Source organism: Hibiscus syriacus, unplaced genomic scaffold, assembly GCF_006381635.1.
Source record: "Hibiscus syriacus cultivar Baekdansim isolate YM2019G1 unplaced genomic scaffold, ASM638163v2 tig00111273_pilon, whole genome shotgun sequence".
Lineage (NCBI taxonomy): Eukaryota > Viridiplantae > Streptophyta > Magnoliopsida > Malvales > Malvaceae > Hibiscus > Hibiscus syriacus.
Window position 1 is genome coordinate 58077 of NW_024063040.1, and position 16526 is coordinate 74602.

The window sequence follows — 16526 nt, forward strand, 5'->3', positions numbered from 1 at the left end:
CTTGATAGGCTGTAACAAACCTGATGGATGTTGATGTTCTGCTTTAACTTGCTGACAAGTCAAACACATAGCTACAAAATCCGAGATGTCCTTCTTCATGCCGCCCAATGATACTTCTCTCTCAAATTCCTGTACATCTTATCTCCACCGGGGTGCATAGCATATGGACTACTGTGAGCCTCATTAAGAATAATCTGCCTCAACTCAGAATCATCAGGCACACAATATCGACCCTTAAAGCATAAAACTTCATCATGATCAAGGGAGTAATCTGAGCTTTTCCCCTGCTCTATTTTCTCAAAGATGGATAGAAATGAGCTATCAATGGGCTGCTTAACTTTAATTTCATCAACCAAAGTCGGCTTAACTTGTAATTCTGCTAACAAAGTGCCATCGTCATATAAGTTCATCATGGTCATTAAATACCTCAACTCCGATACCGCCTTTCGACTCAAAGCATCCGCCACAATGTTAGCTTTACCAGGGTGATAATCAATCACACAATTATAATCCTTTAGAAGCTCTAGCCAGCGCTGTTGTCTCAAATTAAGCTCCTTCTGGTTTAGAAGATACTTTAAGCTCTTATGATCAGTGAAAATGTAACACTTCTCTCCATAAAGATAGTGTCTCCAAATCTTCAAGGCAAAAATCACTGCTGCTAACTCCAAATCATGAGTAGGATAATTACACTCATGCGGTCATAGTTGACGTGATGCATAAGCCACTAACTTAGCCTCCTGCATTAGAACATAACAAAGTCCTGAATGTGAAGCATCACTATACACTGTAAAATCTTTCCCGGACTCTGGTTGAATCAATAATGGTGCTTGAGTCAAAACCTCTTTTAATTTCTCAAAGCTCTCCTGTTGTGCCTCGCCCCAATCAAACGACACGTTCTTCCTTAATAGCTTTGTCAAAGGAGCAGCAATGATCGATAAACCCTCAACAAAACGTCGATAATATCCAGCCAAGCCCAAGAAACTGCGGATCTCAGAGACGTTCTTGGGTTGTTTCCAATTCACAATAGCCTCGATATTGCTTGGATTGACCTGAATACCTCACGCAGAAATAATGTGCCGCAAAAACGACACTTCTTGAAGCCAAAACTCACACTTGCTTAGTTTGGCATATAGACGATGCTCTCTCAAGGTTCGCAGAACGATCTTCAAATGCTCGTCATGCTCTGTTTCCGTCCGAGAATAAACTAGAATATCATCAATAAAGACAACCACAAATTGATCCAAATATGGTCGAAACACACGATTCATCAAATCCATGAAAGCTGCGGGAGCGTTCGTCAAACCAAAATGCATTACTAAGAATTCATAATGACTATATCTAGTGCGAATGATTGTTTTTGCAACATCGGACCCCTTAACTTTCAATTGATAATACCCCGAACGAAGATCAATCTTAGAGAATACAGTAGCTCATCGCAACTGATCAAATAAGTCGTCAATCCTGGGTAATGGGTACTTATTCTTGAGCGTCATCTTGTTCAACTTCCGATAGTCAATACATAGCCTTAGCGACCCATTCTTCTTTTTCACAAACAAAACTGGAGCTTCCCACGGTGAAGTACTATGCCGAATAAATCCTCGATCAAATAATTCTTGCAATTGGCCTTTCAACTCTTTAAGTTCCTTTGGAGCCATGCGATAAGGTGTCATTGAAATAGATGAAGATCCCGGATAAGTCTCAATCTCGAACTCTACCTCTCTATCAGGAGGTAACCCAGGTAGCTCATCCGGAAAAAATCAGAAAACTCGCTAACTGTACGAATATCCTCGATCATGGACAATGAACCTTTAGTGTTCATAATACATGAAATGAAAGTCTCATACCCCATCCTGATCATACAATCAATTTCCATAGCTGAAATAATATTGGAGAGATAGCCACGTCGTTCACCAATTAACACAACAGCCCGACCATCTGAAGTCTTCAGAGTAGCTCGCTTGTATTCACAATCCAGATTTACCTTGTGTTTATTCAACCAATCCATCCCAAGAATTAGATCGAACTCCTCTAAAGGAAGTTCCATAAGATCAGCGAGAAAAATTTCTCCCTGAACCTCCATAGGACAACGCCGAAATACTTTATTCACTAATATTGCTTGTCCTACTGAACTCGTAACTGTAACAGTATTATCAGTGTTCTCGATCGGAATCTGAAGGTTTCGAGATACTGAGCTCGATACATAGGAGTGGGTGGAGCCATTGTCCAGTAATGCAAAGTATGGAATAGAATAAATAGTAAATGTACCTGCAATAACCTCAGGCTCATCTCTGTCATCCCGACGTCTAGTGGCGTAAACCAAAGCTGGCTGTCTAGCCTCAGAAACTGTTGGCCCTCTATTCTGCTGAGGTCGGGCTCTATTATCTGTCCTGGATGCTGAACCACGAGCCTTTACTTGGCTACGATCTCTAATTGGAGTATGTACTGTAGTCTGTGAACGCACAGGAGTTTGGGTAGCGGTCCGCTCAGAAGAAGCTAGCTGAGGATAATCCCTCCGAAAATAACCACTAAATCCACAATGAAAACATGCTCTGGTCTTCCTATAACACTCTCCCGTGTGCCGTTTACCACAAAAGTCACAATGAGGCACTTGAAACCGAACTGAAGAACCACCTCTACTAATAACTGAAGGTGATGATGCTGCAGGCCTGAAGCGTATATTGCTCCTCTAAGGGGCTGAAGTACGAGTCCTCTTACCAGACTGTGCGGATGATTCATTAGGGCCAAAAGATTTCCTAGATCGCTCCTGATCAACACGCTCTCTACCAGAAGCTAAAGCCTCCATCTCCTCAGCATCCTTAGCTCTGCTCACCAACACATCAAAAATCTCATCTTGAAGGGCTACCACCTGCATACGTAGCTCGTATCTGAGTCCGAGGGCAAATTTACGGCATCGATCTCTCTCGGTAGGCACCAGACTGATTCCATACTTTAACAATTTCAAGAACTCTATCTCATACTCTGAAACAGCCATATCACCCTAAACCAAGTCCTGAAACTGCTGTCGTCTCTGGACTAAGTAACGCTTCCCCAGGAATCGGCTCCAAAAGCGCCCCTTAAAGAAATCCCATGTCAAACGATCAGTAGGAACACTACTGGTCACTGACTCCCACCAGGTGTAGGCATTTCCATCTAACATTACTACTGCCCCCAAATATCTCTTAGTTGGGTCCAAACCCAACTGATCCATGCGTCTTTCTGTATCTTGAAGCCAATCTTCTACTTCAGTAGGAATTCTTCCAAGTTGTCCTCCAAAAGTCCTGACCCCATTGGCGATCAGAGTTTGAGAAATAGGCACCTCGAATCCAGCACCAGCAGCTCTGACAGCTCCTTGAATCAACTGTAAAAATTGTCTACCAAAATTCTCATCAAATGCAACTCTGGTAGAATCAGGCTCACTATCGGTTGCTCCCCTGATCGGTGTAGCCATGCCAATCCCAGCAGCAGGAGGTAAATTTGTCGGGGTCGTAGGAGCAGAATCACTTGTCGGAAGTGGGGGATCTACTCGAATCTCGTCGATCGGGTCTGCAAATCTAGCCACTCGACCTCGTCTTCGGCTAGTTCGATGTCCACATCTAGCACTCATTTTGGTAGATCTCTAGTTTACTACGAAAGATAAAACTTAGGGTTAGATAAGCACTTAGAGTCTCAAACACAATAAAAATCGTAAAAACTTTGAGACATTGCCTTAGTAACAGGTTTTGTAAAATATTTCAAAACCATATTTTCAATTTGAACTCATACACAGTCCGAGGTTTAAAAAACCAAAAGCTTTGATACCAATTAAATGTAACCCCCTAGACACGATCTATGCATTTCGACTAAGTCTAGTGAATCATATTCATGATTCTTAAAGATATTGTTCCGAAACCATTATTCAATAATGGTAAAATCACATTTTAAATGACGTTTATGAAATTATAATAATTTATACTATAAAAATACAACTCATAAATATAATGGAAAAAATTAATTTAAACATGTCTTAAAAATCCAAATTTACGATAAACCAAATATAAATAGCAAAGGGGTAATCATTATAAAATCCAATACTTTAAAATAAGGCCCATGTTACCAAAATAGTATCAACTTAAAAGATAAAACATTACAATACGATATACTTCAAGAGATATGTTGATCCTCCAAGTGCCCAATAAGGTGAATCTAACCAACAGTATCTGAAAGGAGAAAACATTTTCGAAAAGTGAACTAGGCTCAGTGTGTCCCAACATTACTATAAAATCATGATAGGTACACTAAACAAATCATAGTCCAGTAAATCTCATAAAAATTATACTGCAGTAAATCCGATAAAAGAGTTACCCTAAGGGAACATCTTAGGGCTTGAGAGCCTACCCAAGATAGATTTCGGGGCCATGGGGCCTACCTAAGAACACATCTTAGGGCCGCAGGGCCTACCCGAGAATGATCTCAAGGCCGTAGAGCCTACCTAAGAGTCATATTAGGTCCGTAAAATTTTCCAGCTTGATCAGAGTTGTACTTTATTAATTCGTATTCCAAATATTCAATTGCACCGTGACATAAATTCCATAAATCCATAAACATGGTAATCATATACCATTTCAAAACAAAATCAGATAGCGATCATAATCCATAAACCACCACATTAAATCGATGCATCAATAAAACAGTAACCAAAGAATTCAGTGTACAACATATTAAAACAAATAAAACAGTTCAGTAATAAATAGGGAACACACCTCGATAATAGGTTCAAGTAGTAGATCTACTAATTGCTGGTCTCACCACGCTCTGCTACAGTTTTCGAACCTAATTTATAATAACACTATATTACTAATGGGTAACATAATTAATATCTAAAATCATAAAATTTACGGGTTTTACAGGTGAATATTGGCACACGTGGTTTAACTGACCTAAAAGAGCTGGGTCGAGCTGTCGAACGATCCTGAGAGTCTGTTGTACCTTCAAACAATAATAATTTATCAACCACAAGTCTTACTTAATTGATCAAAGCTAAAATTCTTAAGTATATAAGCATTTTTTGGGTTTGACTATCAATTTGGAGGATTTCGAGTCTGAATTTGACCAAACAGATTGCGGAATCGGAATCAAGACGTCGAAAAACATAAAGTATGACTTTTCAAAAATTCAAATTATTGGTCAAAATCAAAGTCAACGGGTTTGACTGATGATTTAGAGGCCTTCAGGTTTGAATTTGGCGAAACGGACTTCTGAAACGGATTAGGCACGTCGAAAAATGTAAGAATAGGTATACTTGAATAAAATCAAAGGTCGTTTAATGGACGTTTAAAGCCGATCAAAGTTATGGTCAAAGTGGTTCAATAGTCCACATTCAAAAATTCCCAAAATGTCACCTTTTTCAAAATAATTCCCATAATGTCACTTTTTTTAATATAATTCCCAAAATGTTACATTTTTCAAAAATAATTCCCAAAATGTTAACTTTTTTCAAAATAATTCCCAAAATGTCACATTTTCAAAATAATTCCCAAAATGTCACCTTTTTCAAAATAATTCCTAAAATATCACCGGGTCGGGTCAACGGGTCAAGTCGGTCAACGGGTCGGGTCAGACCGATTTGGACCGGTCAAATCAATTCAGACCGGTCAAACCGATTCAGACCGGTTTGAACCGATCAAGCCGGTCAACTATTATAAACCCCCATTTCAAATCTTCCCCAAGTGCCGGGGCGGCGCGTGGGGGCACGTGAGTCATCTTCCGGTCTCCAAAAATTCATGCAAAAAATTTCCAAAAATTATTTTAAGCTATTTTAAGTCACTTATCAACCTCGGTTCAAAGTTTTGAACGGTAAAGAGCTCGATTTCAACTCGATCGGAACTTTGACCGCTTCACCTCCCTCACGCGTTACCGCCTACGGAGACAAGGAGGACACCGTCGGACTCGGAACGACACAAGGAACACGATGGTGCGAGAGGTGTCGAAAACCGATCAACGATCGGAGCTGAATTTAAGATTTTCTCGGCGGTGGTGCTAAAAAACATCGAGACTTTGACTCGAAATTCACGTCGTTTGGCAGCGTTTTGCTATAATTGGTTTACTGGGTTTTGATCACGGGTCGAAGATAAACACGATGGTGGTTTTAATTTTACGATTGGAGCTCGGACGGCGTAGGAATCAGACTTTAAAGAAGGTTGCTGGAAAGGGAATTTTATGAATTGATTTTCTGTGTTTTCACGCAGAAACCAATTCATTTCCTTTAAAAGAAAAGCCTGTCGACACTCAAAGGTATAATGCAGGCTTGGTCATTGAATTTTTTCCAACTTCTAAAATGACCTATAAGTTTTGAAAACTTTTAATTTAGTCACCAAATTTCACCAAATTTCACCGATTTAAAATATTTTTTTTCCCGGGTTGTTATAGTATAATTATAAATTAGTTAAAAAATTAAAGATAAATTATTTAAAATAAAGGGTAAATTATACAAGTGATCACCTAACTATTGCCTTTTTTCATTTTGACTAATATTTTTGAAATTTTGTCAATCATGTCACTCAACTATTTAAATGTATTCAATTAAACCACTTGTCGTTAATATTTAACGGAGAAGCTGATGTGATAGTTAAAATATTTGATATAATTACACATTTGATCATTGTTACTTATATATTCTATCAATTTGGTCATAGTTTTAAAAAATTAAAATAAACTTAACCCTCAAATCAAATTGTGCCATGTATAATGACCCAAAATTCAACTTTTTTATTTTAATTTTAAAAGTTATGACATATTTTATATTTATAACAAAACAAAATCTATAACGAAACATTTTTCTAAAAAATTGAATAACTCAAGCAATAATTTATGATATTAAATTAAAGCAAACTAAATTTATTACCCTTTTGATATAGATCAATCTCTTAGTGCAAAATTTTTCATGCTAAGTCAACTGAGAATCTTATCAGTATAAACTTTTATTAAAGATGAACATAAAATTTTATGGTAGGAGATGAATTTTTAAAATTTTAAAGGAAGACTATGTCAAACGTGAAAGAAATATATGTCACCTTTTTCTATTAGAAATTTACTGGATAAAAATTTCTTAGTATTACATGTCACACCCCAATTTTTGCATTCGATTTAAATTTAATTTTATTAATTTTTTGAGACCAAAATATGAATTTTCAAAATTTTAAGATATTTTCAAAATTCCCTAATAGTTCAGGGACCTATTCCCAAATTTTACCCTCACCTATCAGCAAAGAGGAAAAATATGTTAGTCAAGGGTTTTGAACCCACGTATTCCGAAACTTTCCTCTAAGCTGTAACCGGTTAGATTGGGTTAATGTAGCTAATGTAATTGGGAAAAATAAAATTTTTAAGTTTCTTGTTGGGATTTTAAATCCCTAATTCTTTCCCTAGTCAAATTCAAGTGAATAACCCTAAAATTTCCCAAAGCCTTTCACCATCACCGTCGAAGTTCTGATTCACATTCGTCCGATCATTTGTGGCCATCACCACCTCCACCATCGTGACCGGTGATGTTCCCTGATCAAAACCCCTGTTTATTCATCGAAATTTGCCATCGATCGACGTGGAGAACCCGAGAAGCTTCGTTAAAATCTCATTTCGATCACCATTCGATTTTGATCACCGCAATTGTCCATGGGTCTCATCGCTGATACCATCATGATCGCCGTCCTCTCCTGACCAAAACCTAACCAACCGATCATCATAAAGGCTTATCGTTCGTTGTAAATTGGTTGTCGAAGGTTCGTCAAAGAACTAAAATCACCGTAGCTATTTTCGTATTTTTACGCCGATTTCGACGCCAGCTCGGCTCACCATTGTCACCTTGGACTACTCGTCTTGTTCCAATCAAAACCCGATCAGGTTTGTCGCCTCACCGTCATCTAATCGTCGATCATCGTTGGGTAAGCTTCTATTGTTTTGTTTTATTTTTCAACAATGTTTGGTTAGATTATTGGGATTATGAGAGTTAATTTTGGGTGTTTGGTGGTTTTTCGGTTAATCAATCGCTGTCTCTGACCCCATCATCATCGTCATGCGCCGCCCGCGTGCATGGGGCTTGTCCTCTAACTGAATTTTCCAGAACTGAGTCAACTGGAACCTGAGTTGATCGACTCAGTCGAGTCAACTCGTGACTCAATCTGTCGAGTCAACTCATAACAGTGAAACCCGTTGACTGTTAACCCAATTGTTGACCATTGACCTCTAACCGTTGTCTGTTGACCATACTCTTTGACTTTGACATAAAAAGTCAATTTTTTGAAAAAGCCTTGTTTTATTTTTTTTACGTCCTAAGTCTGAATTTGCAGTCTGTTTCGTCAAATTCTAACCTAAAAGCCTCCAAATTGACACTTGAATCCAAAATTGCATTGTTATTTAAATTAAATTGTTTAAGGCAAAATAAGGAAATGGTAAAGACTGATTGATGACCTTCGTCATGGTAGGTACTTCTCCCGATCGTGTGACTGTTTGTCCCAGTTATTCTCGATCTGTCCGGCCGCGTGAGCCGTGATTTCAAGTATGGTTATGCAACTTTGTTAAATACTATGTTCAATACATTATTCCAATATTAACTCTATTCCAATCTGATTTAGGATCACATTTTTCTTTTGATCATAGCGAGACTGGTGTTCAGTAGACCGCCTTGACTGACTCGTTTCGGGAGGTGTGTTCCTTGTATGCTATAATTATCTATTTTAAATATATATATATATATATATATATATATATATATATATATATATATATATATGAACTACCACGTGTATATGACTTGTTGACAGATTTTGAAAACATAATTATGTTTACTTGATTTTTCCTAAATTTTGTTTTTATTGATAATCGAATTGTATAGTACCTATTATCTAGATTACTGCTATTGTAAAATTTATGATTTATGATTTTCTGATTTTATCGGTGCTATCTGAAAATTGTTTTTGGGGTACTGTTGGGTAGGTGTTTGGAGACTCTGAGGTTCAGCTAGATGGTAATTCCTGCATGTTTTAATCTTCTATATTGGACTCCTATATCTTAGTGGTCTACGATAAGTCCTTATGGATGCATGCATCTTCCATATTGGACTCCTAGATCTTAGTGGTCTAGGGTAAGTCCTTATGAATACATGTATCTTTCATATTGGACTCCAATATCTTAGTGGTCTACTGTAAGTCCTTATGGATGCATGTATCTTCCATATTGGACTCTAGATCTTAGTTATCTAGGTTAAGTCCTTATGGATACATGTATCTTCCAAAATAGACTCCTAGATCTTAGTGGTCAAGGGTAAGTCCTTAGTGTACGTGTGGAGGGTAGTTAGGTGTTTTAAATTAAAACTATATGGTTATTTTTACTTTGTGATTTTTGAAATCAGTTTTGACATATATTAGCAGGTTTATTTGTACATTTATTGGAACACAATGAACTCGCTAGCCCACTCCTCCATCGTTTCCCCTTTCAGATATTTTGGATAGGCTTTCAAACCAGCACTTGGAGGACCGACACATTCCATACAATAATTTTTTTTGTAATGTTTCAATCTTCTGAACTGCCTTTATTTTGGTGACATGTGTCATTATTTTGATATGCTGGTTTATGGGTATCATTGACACTACTTACTAATATTTTAAATTTTAGTTTGCACTATTTTTGGTTTTCTATCACTCGATTTAAATTTTATAAGTGGTAACGTTTTAAATTTTATCATTATAATAACAGGTTAGAATATATCACCTTTTTCTAATAGAATGTCATTTACAAAGAGTAGTAGGATAAAAGTTTTGTCCAACGAACTTTATATGCATGGGCTAATCAACTATATTTTTCTTAAAACCAAAAGAGGTTATGGTACCATGAACGGGATGCTTCTGAGAACCATAAATGGAATTTCTAGTAAAAAATATGTTTTGTTATAAATAGAGAATATGTCATAACTTTTAAAATCTTTTAAAATTAAAGATTTGAAGGTTAAGTTTATTTTAATTTATTAAAATTTGGACCAAATTGATAGAGTATATAAGTAACAATGACCAAATGTTTAATTATACCAAATATTTTAACTGTCACATCAGCTTCTTCGTTAAATATTAACGGCAAGTGGCTTAATTGAATGTGTTTAAATAGTTGAATGACCTGATTGACAAAATTTCAAAAATATTTGTCAAAATGAAAATGTGCAATAGTTAGGTGATCACTGGTATTTACACTTTATTTTAAATAATTTATCTTTAAAATTTTAACTAATTTATAATCATATGTTGCGTCCTTTAGAATTTAATTTTTTATAAATTAAATTAATTATGTTCATCGTTAGTGATATTCATCGTTGTTAGTCGAGCACCGTAAAATTTTCCCATCTGCGAGTTTTTTTATCAAATAACATCTATTAAAAAATTAATTTTATTCTAACGTTTATTTCAAATTATTTTTTAGATTTATCTTTATGTGATATCTAGACTAAAAGCGCGTTACATGAAAATCACTTTTGAAAGTGTCCTGCATAATGTGTTTTTTGTCTACATATCGATAATACGAGACATACATATCGGGCTAAAATAAAAACAAAGGGAAAAAGGATGTGAGAAAAATTATATGAATTTTGTCCAAAAAAATAAATACATGTGATAAGTGTCAAAGACACAAAATTGCACAAGCATGAATCGGGTGGTAACAACGTCAACACATGTGTATTAACGTTATATGCAATCACTCAATAAATGTATGTTTAAAATCTATATTTTAATACTTGTAAATTCTCATATTTAAATGATGTGAAATTTAAAAATCTCGATGAGATTCTCAATTCTTATCTTATTTAGATTTGTGAGTTTTCAATATAGCATTTTAAATATGATTTTATTGAATAATTCAACATAAGGTTATACACTCTCGTCGTTGTCGCTATATAATTTATGCAATTAAATTTTTTTGACACGGTGTTTATTTTTTTGGACAAAAGTTATATAGTTATATATATATATATATATATATATATATATATATTTAGCCCATCTTTTTCTTTTATTTCAACTCAATTTTAAAAGTTTTGATTGACTTCTACCACATCAACAGAAAGCGTGTAATATAAAAAACACCTTTAATTTACATGACACAAAAATATGTAAATCTAGGCAAAAAATAATAAAAAATGAATGCCAAAATAAACAATAATTTTCCAATAGGTTATATCTGGATTAAAAAAAACACTATATCTGTGTGTTCTAAAGAAATTTAAGCTTATTAATGTTTTTAAAATATTTAAAATTTATATTCAAGTTTCTCTATATTATATAATTCTCCTAATGATATTTTAATTATATATACACTATCATATTTACAAAAATATCATTACATGCGTATAAATTATTTTTATTCTCATTTTTTCCACTCATATGATATTCTCCTCATTTTCTTTTTCAAATTTCTTATTCATCAAAGTTTATTCTCCCTAACTTTTTTATTTATCTTCTTCCTTTCTTCATCCTTTTTCCTTCTTTAGTTCTTTTCTCTCTTTTTAATTTAATAAATCAAAATTAAAATCACATCTTAATTTTTGGGTTCTAGTAATATTATTTTTTAAACATTAAAATTTAAGTTTGGAATTTCCATTAGATTATTTTTATCTAATGGTTAAAATCTTAACTCCATATTCTAAAATATAAATTCTAAATTCTAAAAAATTAAAAATTTAAGTTCTAAATTCTAAATAAGACCCTTAAATCCTAAAATAAACCAACTTATGTAAAATAAATTTACACGACATACATATCATATACATACAAACTTCTTAAAATGCATAAAATAAATAAGTTGGGAGTAAACTTAAAATTAAGAGCAATATGTATAGAGGTTGGAGATGCTTGCAGTTAACGGAGTTGAGCAACAAACCACTTAAATTCACATAATCCACAATCTGAGTTGGCACCTAACACTCCCTAGTCAAACTAATTTCCAAGTACTTGAGTTTGAGCCAAGCAGTAGATTCTCCTTCTTAATCTCTCGAATCATTATAAAGTGGAGTGATTATCTAAGAAAATCATTAGAGTTATATTTTTTAATCTTATTCTAAAACAATATCAATTGAATATTATAATAATAGATATAAATAAGATAAAAAAAAGGAAAGATTATTCTCTTTAGAGACTATGAGTTCAAACAACTGTATCTACAATGTGTGTTCGTTATCAACAGATTAAAAATATTCTGAACAGATACTACCTTGTTAACAATCACCCCAAAATGTTCAAAAAATTAAGATCAAGCCAACAATCAATCACAACAATCAGAAATGAATATATATTACGTAAATAACTCGTTAATCTTGGATAAAACTCAATTATATAAATAACAATTTAGAACATGGTGAAATTTCAATAATTGAATCTAAAGAATACACCGAGTAACTTTAGTGGTTAAACAGAGTGTTATTTTTCTTAGATGTCTTAGATTTGAGTAGTTAGATTTATAAGGGACGCGTGCATTGTTAATGTCTAAAAAAGTTTATCAACATATACTATTCTTATAATCACACCTCGACTATTTTACAATTAGACATTTTCTGTTGATCATTATCTTCAACAAACACTCTTAGTAATTTCAAGAACCTTGGGTTGATTCCTTATTCTAATCTCGCCCATTAGTGTTTCTATGTAAGATGATCTATTAGTATTAGAGATGGAAACCTCGGGTTCGGGTCGGGTAACCCACTCAACCGAAAATCTACATCCTCCACCCGAATCCGACCTATTTTACAAGACATTTTCTGTTGATCATTATCTTCAACAAACACTCTTAGTAATTTCAAGAACCTTGGGTTGATTCCTTATTCTAATCTCGCCCATTAGTGTTTCTATGTAAGATGATCTATTAGTATTAGAGATGGAAACCTCTCGGGTTCGGGTCGGGTAACCCACTCAACCCGAAAATCTACATCCTCCACCCGAATCCGACCCAACCCCGAAAATTTTATATCTTTCACCCGACCTGAAAAATATATACTCTTCACTCGACTCTGACTAGACCCGATTTTTTAAAGTATAAATTTGACCTAACTCGATATAAAATAATGACTTAATTAAAATAATAACAAAATTTTTAAGGAAAATACATTTATCCTCGGGTCGAGTCGAGTCAAAGTTTTTTAACCTTCCACTCAAACCCGACCTGACCCTGTAACACCCCAAAACCTATGTCGGTATTTTGGCTTAACCGAGACCCATTTTTAGAGCTCAAAGGAATTATTAAAATAGCTTGGACCAAGTTTTGGGGAATTTGAGCCTAAATTGGGCCCAAAATAATTATAAAGGTTGATGATAATTTTATGAATTAGAAAGTACAAGGACTAAAAGTGCAAATTTCCCATTTTTATTTGAAAGTTGAAATTTTCCCCTTATTTTATGATTTTTACATGAACTTACTCCCCCAAATATCCCACCAAACTTCCTTCCATCATTTTCTCTCCCTCTTCCTTTCTAAGATCAAGTTGTTCAAGCACTTCGATTCTAGTTGGATAAGTCAAGGTAACTTTATGAATCACCATCCTTCAAGCTTCAAATCAAGCTCCATATTGCAATTTTTTTAACCATAGCTTCCAAAATGAGTTTTGTGGGGTTTATAAGAATTTATGGATTTTTATATCTTTTTTGGTAGATTTGAGTTATATGGGGTGTATTTAATTTGTTTTGAGCATCTAGTTGAGTTAGTAATTTATTTTTTTTATCTTGTTTGTGGGGTTTATAAGAATTTATGGATTTTTATATCTTTTTTGGTAGATTTGAGTTATATGGGGTGTATTTAATTTGTTTTGAGCATCTAGTTGAGTTAGTAATTTATTTTTTTTATCTTGTTTAGTAAAAGATGTAGGAGAGAGTTTCAAAGTTAAGGGAAAAATCCTCGATAGCAAAAATACGGCGCACGATAGTGGCTTTTCATTGGGTGCACGTTAGCAGGTCTAACGGATTCCAAGAACCCATCGTGCCTTCGGTGGACTTCATCCTTTTGTTTACTATTCCTAAGTTACCAGTGGTCATCTTTTTCCTGAATCCTCTTTCAAGTCTCAGTTCTCTACTCCACACTTCAATTGATTGATGGACTGGAGAAAGCTATTCGGGAGTTCCTTTAGCCAAACCCTAAATTACTACCCACCAAAAGTTAAAGACGAAATCACTCTGATAAACCCCCCCTCGCTGACATACTAAAAGCTGGTATTTCAGAATGGAGGTTATCACTTGTGGGACAATTCCTGGGTCTGGCCCCAAATTTCACAACGATGCAGCGAATTGTTGATACTTTATGGACAAAGCCTCTGCAAGGCTCTCGTGTACAGGTCAGTTTAGTTGGATCTAATTTGTACATTTTTACCTTTGTTTCTGAATCTGCTGAGAGAGTGGGTGCTTGAAAATTGCCCCTAGCATATCCTTAACAAGCCCCTTATTCTGAGAAAATGGGAACCAAGCTTAAAACGTCTTCACTTTGATCTTTCTAAAATCCTGATTTGGGTACACTTGTATAATGTTCCTCCAGAACTTTTCACTCAGGTAGGATTAAGTTATTTAGCTAGTGGCATAGGGAATCCAATTTCTATGGATTTAGTTACAGCTTCTAAGACCAGGCTTGAATTCGTAAAGATTTGCGTGGAAATCTGAGTTAATGAATAAATTCCTAAAGCACTGGATGTTGTCCTTAATGATGGTTTAACTACATCAGTTCATGTTGAGGTACCATGGTTGCCTCCTAGATGTAGGAATTGTAAGGTTTTTGGTCACAACGACAAAAATTGCTTGGTGAAACCTCTTCCAAAACCTGCATCAAATCAGGTCTGGAAGAAAAAAGATGTCTCAATTCCTAGTTCCTCTCATAGAAATTCTGAGATTCTACAGAATCCTGACTCTCCCAAATCTCTTCCTAAAGAAGTTCTTCAATATACTGATAATCAGTCTGACCTTATTTGCTCTGAACCTATCGAATTGCCCACTGATACTTCATTTCCAAATCCTTTTCCTACCCAAAATCTTCAAGTGAAGGAAGCTAACTCTGATCAAAACTGTACTAACCTCAAAGAAAAGCAACATGTCCCAATTGCTGAAAGTTAGCCAACCTCTTCTGACATATCTGCTACGGTTGAAGTTGGTTCCTCTTCCCTTCATAAATGTGGCAGAGGAAGACCTCCCAAAGAAAACTTGTTTTTTCTGGATCTAAGAATTGTTTTGAACTCCTAAATTTGATTGATGAAACCCCTTCAACACAGGAAGTTCCTCAAAGGAAAAACAAAGTTGATTCAAAGGGAGTTGTTGAACTGGTGAAAGATCTAAAACAGAAAAAGAAAGAAAAACTGGACAAGATAAAAAGTTATATTGTAGAGGGAGAATGAGCCTCTTTGGAACCTAACCTTCAATGATAGTAAGTTTCTGGAACATAAGCAAAATAAGGTGTTTCTCAGGGTATCACAGAACAATGTTGACATTCTTTGCTTGTTAGAGACTAGAGTTAAAGCAGAAAAATCCAAAGCCATCTTTGATTCTTTATTAGCAAACTGGAATATTAGTTCTAACTATGATTATACCATCAATGGGAGAATTTGGATCCTATGGAAGAAAATTTTAGATTTATATATTCTACAAGTTTCTGATCAGATTATCTCTGCCAAAGGAAAGTACAATGGAAAGCCTTTTGTTTTATCGACAGTCTATGGCAGCAATGACAATATCACTCGCAGACAACTTTGGCAAAATATTCATGATTTGGAAAGAAATATTGGTCACCTCCCTTGGATTCTTGGAGGAGATTTTGACATCACTCTTCTTCCTAAAGAAAGTTCAGATTATGAGCTTTTCTGTCATTCCTCTTCTCCTGAAATGCAAGAGTTCCAGGATGTTACTCAGACTCTGGACCTTCATGATCATCCTTTTATAAGACCTCTCTTTACTTGAAGCAACAAACAAGCTGGATCCTATCTTGCAAGAAAGCTTGACCGAGTCCTCACTAATTCAAATTGGATTAATACATTTCAAAACTCTCTTGTTGAATTCCTTCCCCTAGGAGTGTCTGGTCACTTTATGGCAATAGTTTGGTTTTCAAAAGATACCCCCACCAACAGACCCAAGCCATTTAAGTTCTTCAATTTCTGGACTTTGCATCCAAGCTTCTTGAGAGAGATTGAACAATCTTGGAAGGTCTCTTTTTTTTCCAAATAAATTAAAGTTATTTTTTTTCTCTTTTTTTTCAAAAAGCAAAGGTACAATGGATCCAGGATTAAGTTATTTAGCTATTGGGTACACTCATAATATATTGAACAATTTGGATAATTTATTTCAAATAAATTAAAGTTATTTTTTTCAAATTAAATAAAGTTTTTTTTTTCATTCTAAACTCAAATAGAGTCGAACTTTTGAGACCAGCCTCCGTAGAGTGTCTTTACAAGTAAGTCAATATGCCTCGAAATCTTGTGATGTTCGCTTCAATAATATGATCTGCAATCCAGTTTCCATTGAATCTTTGTACAGCTTCAGCTCTCTATCCAA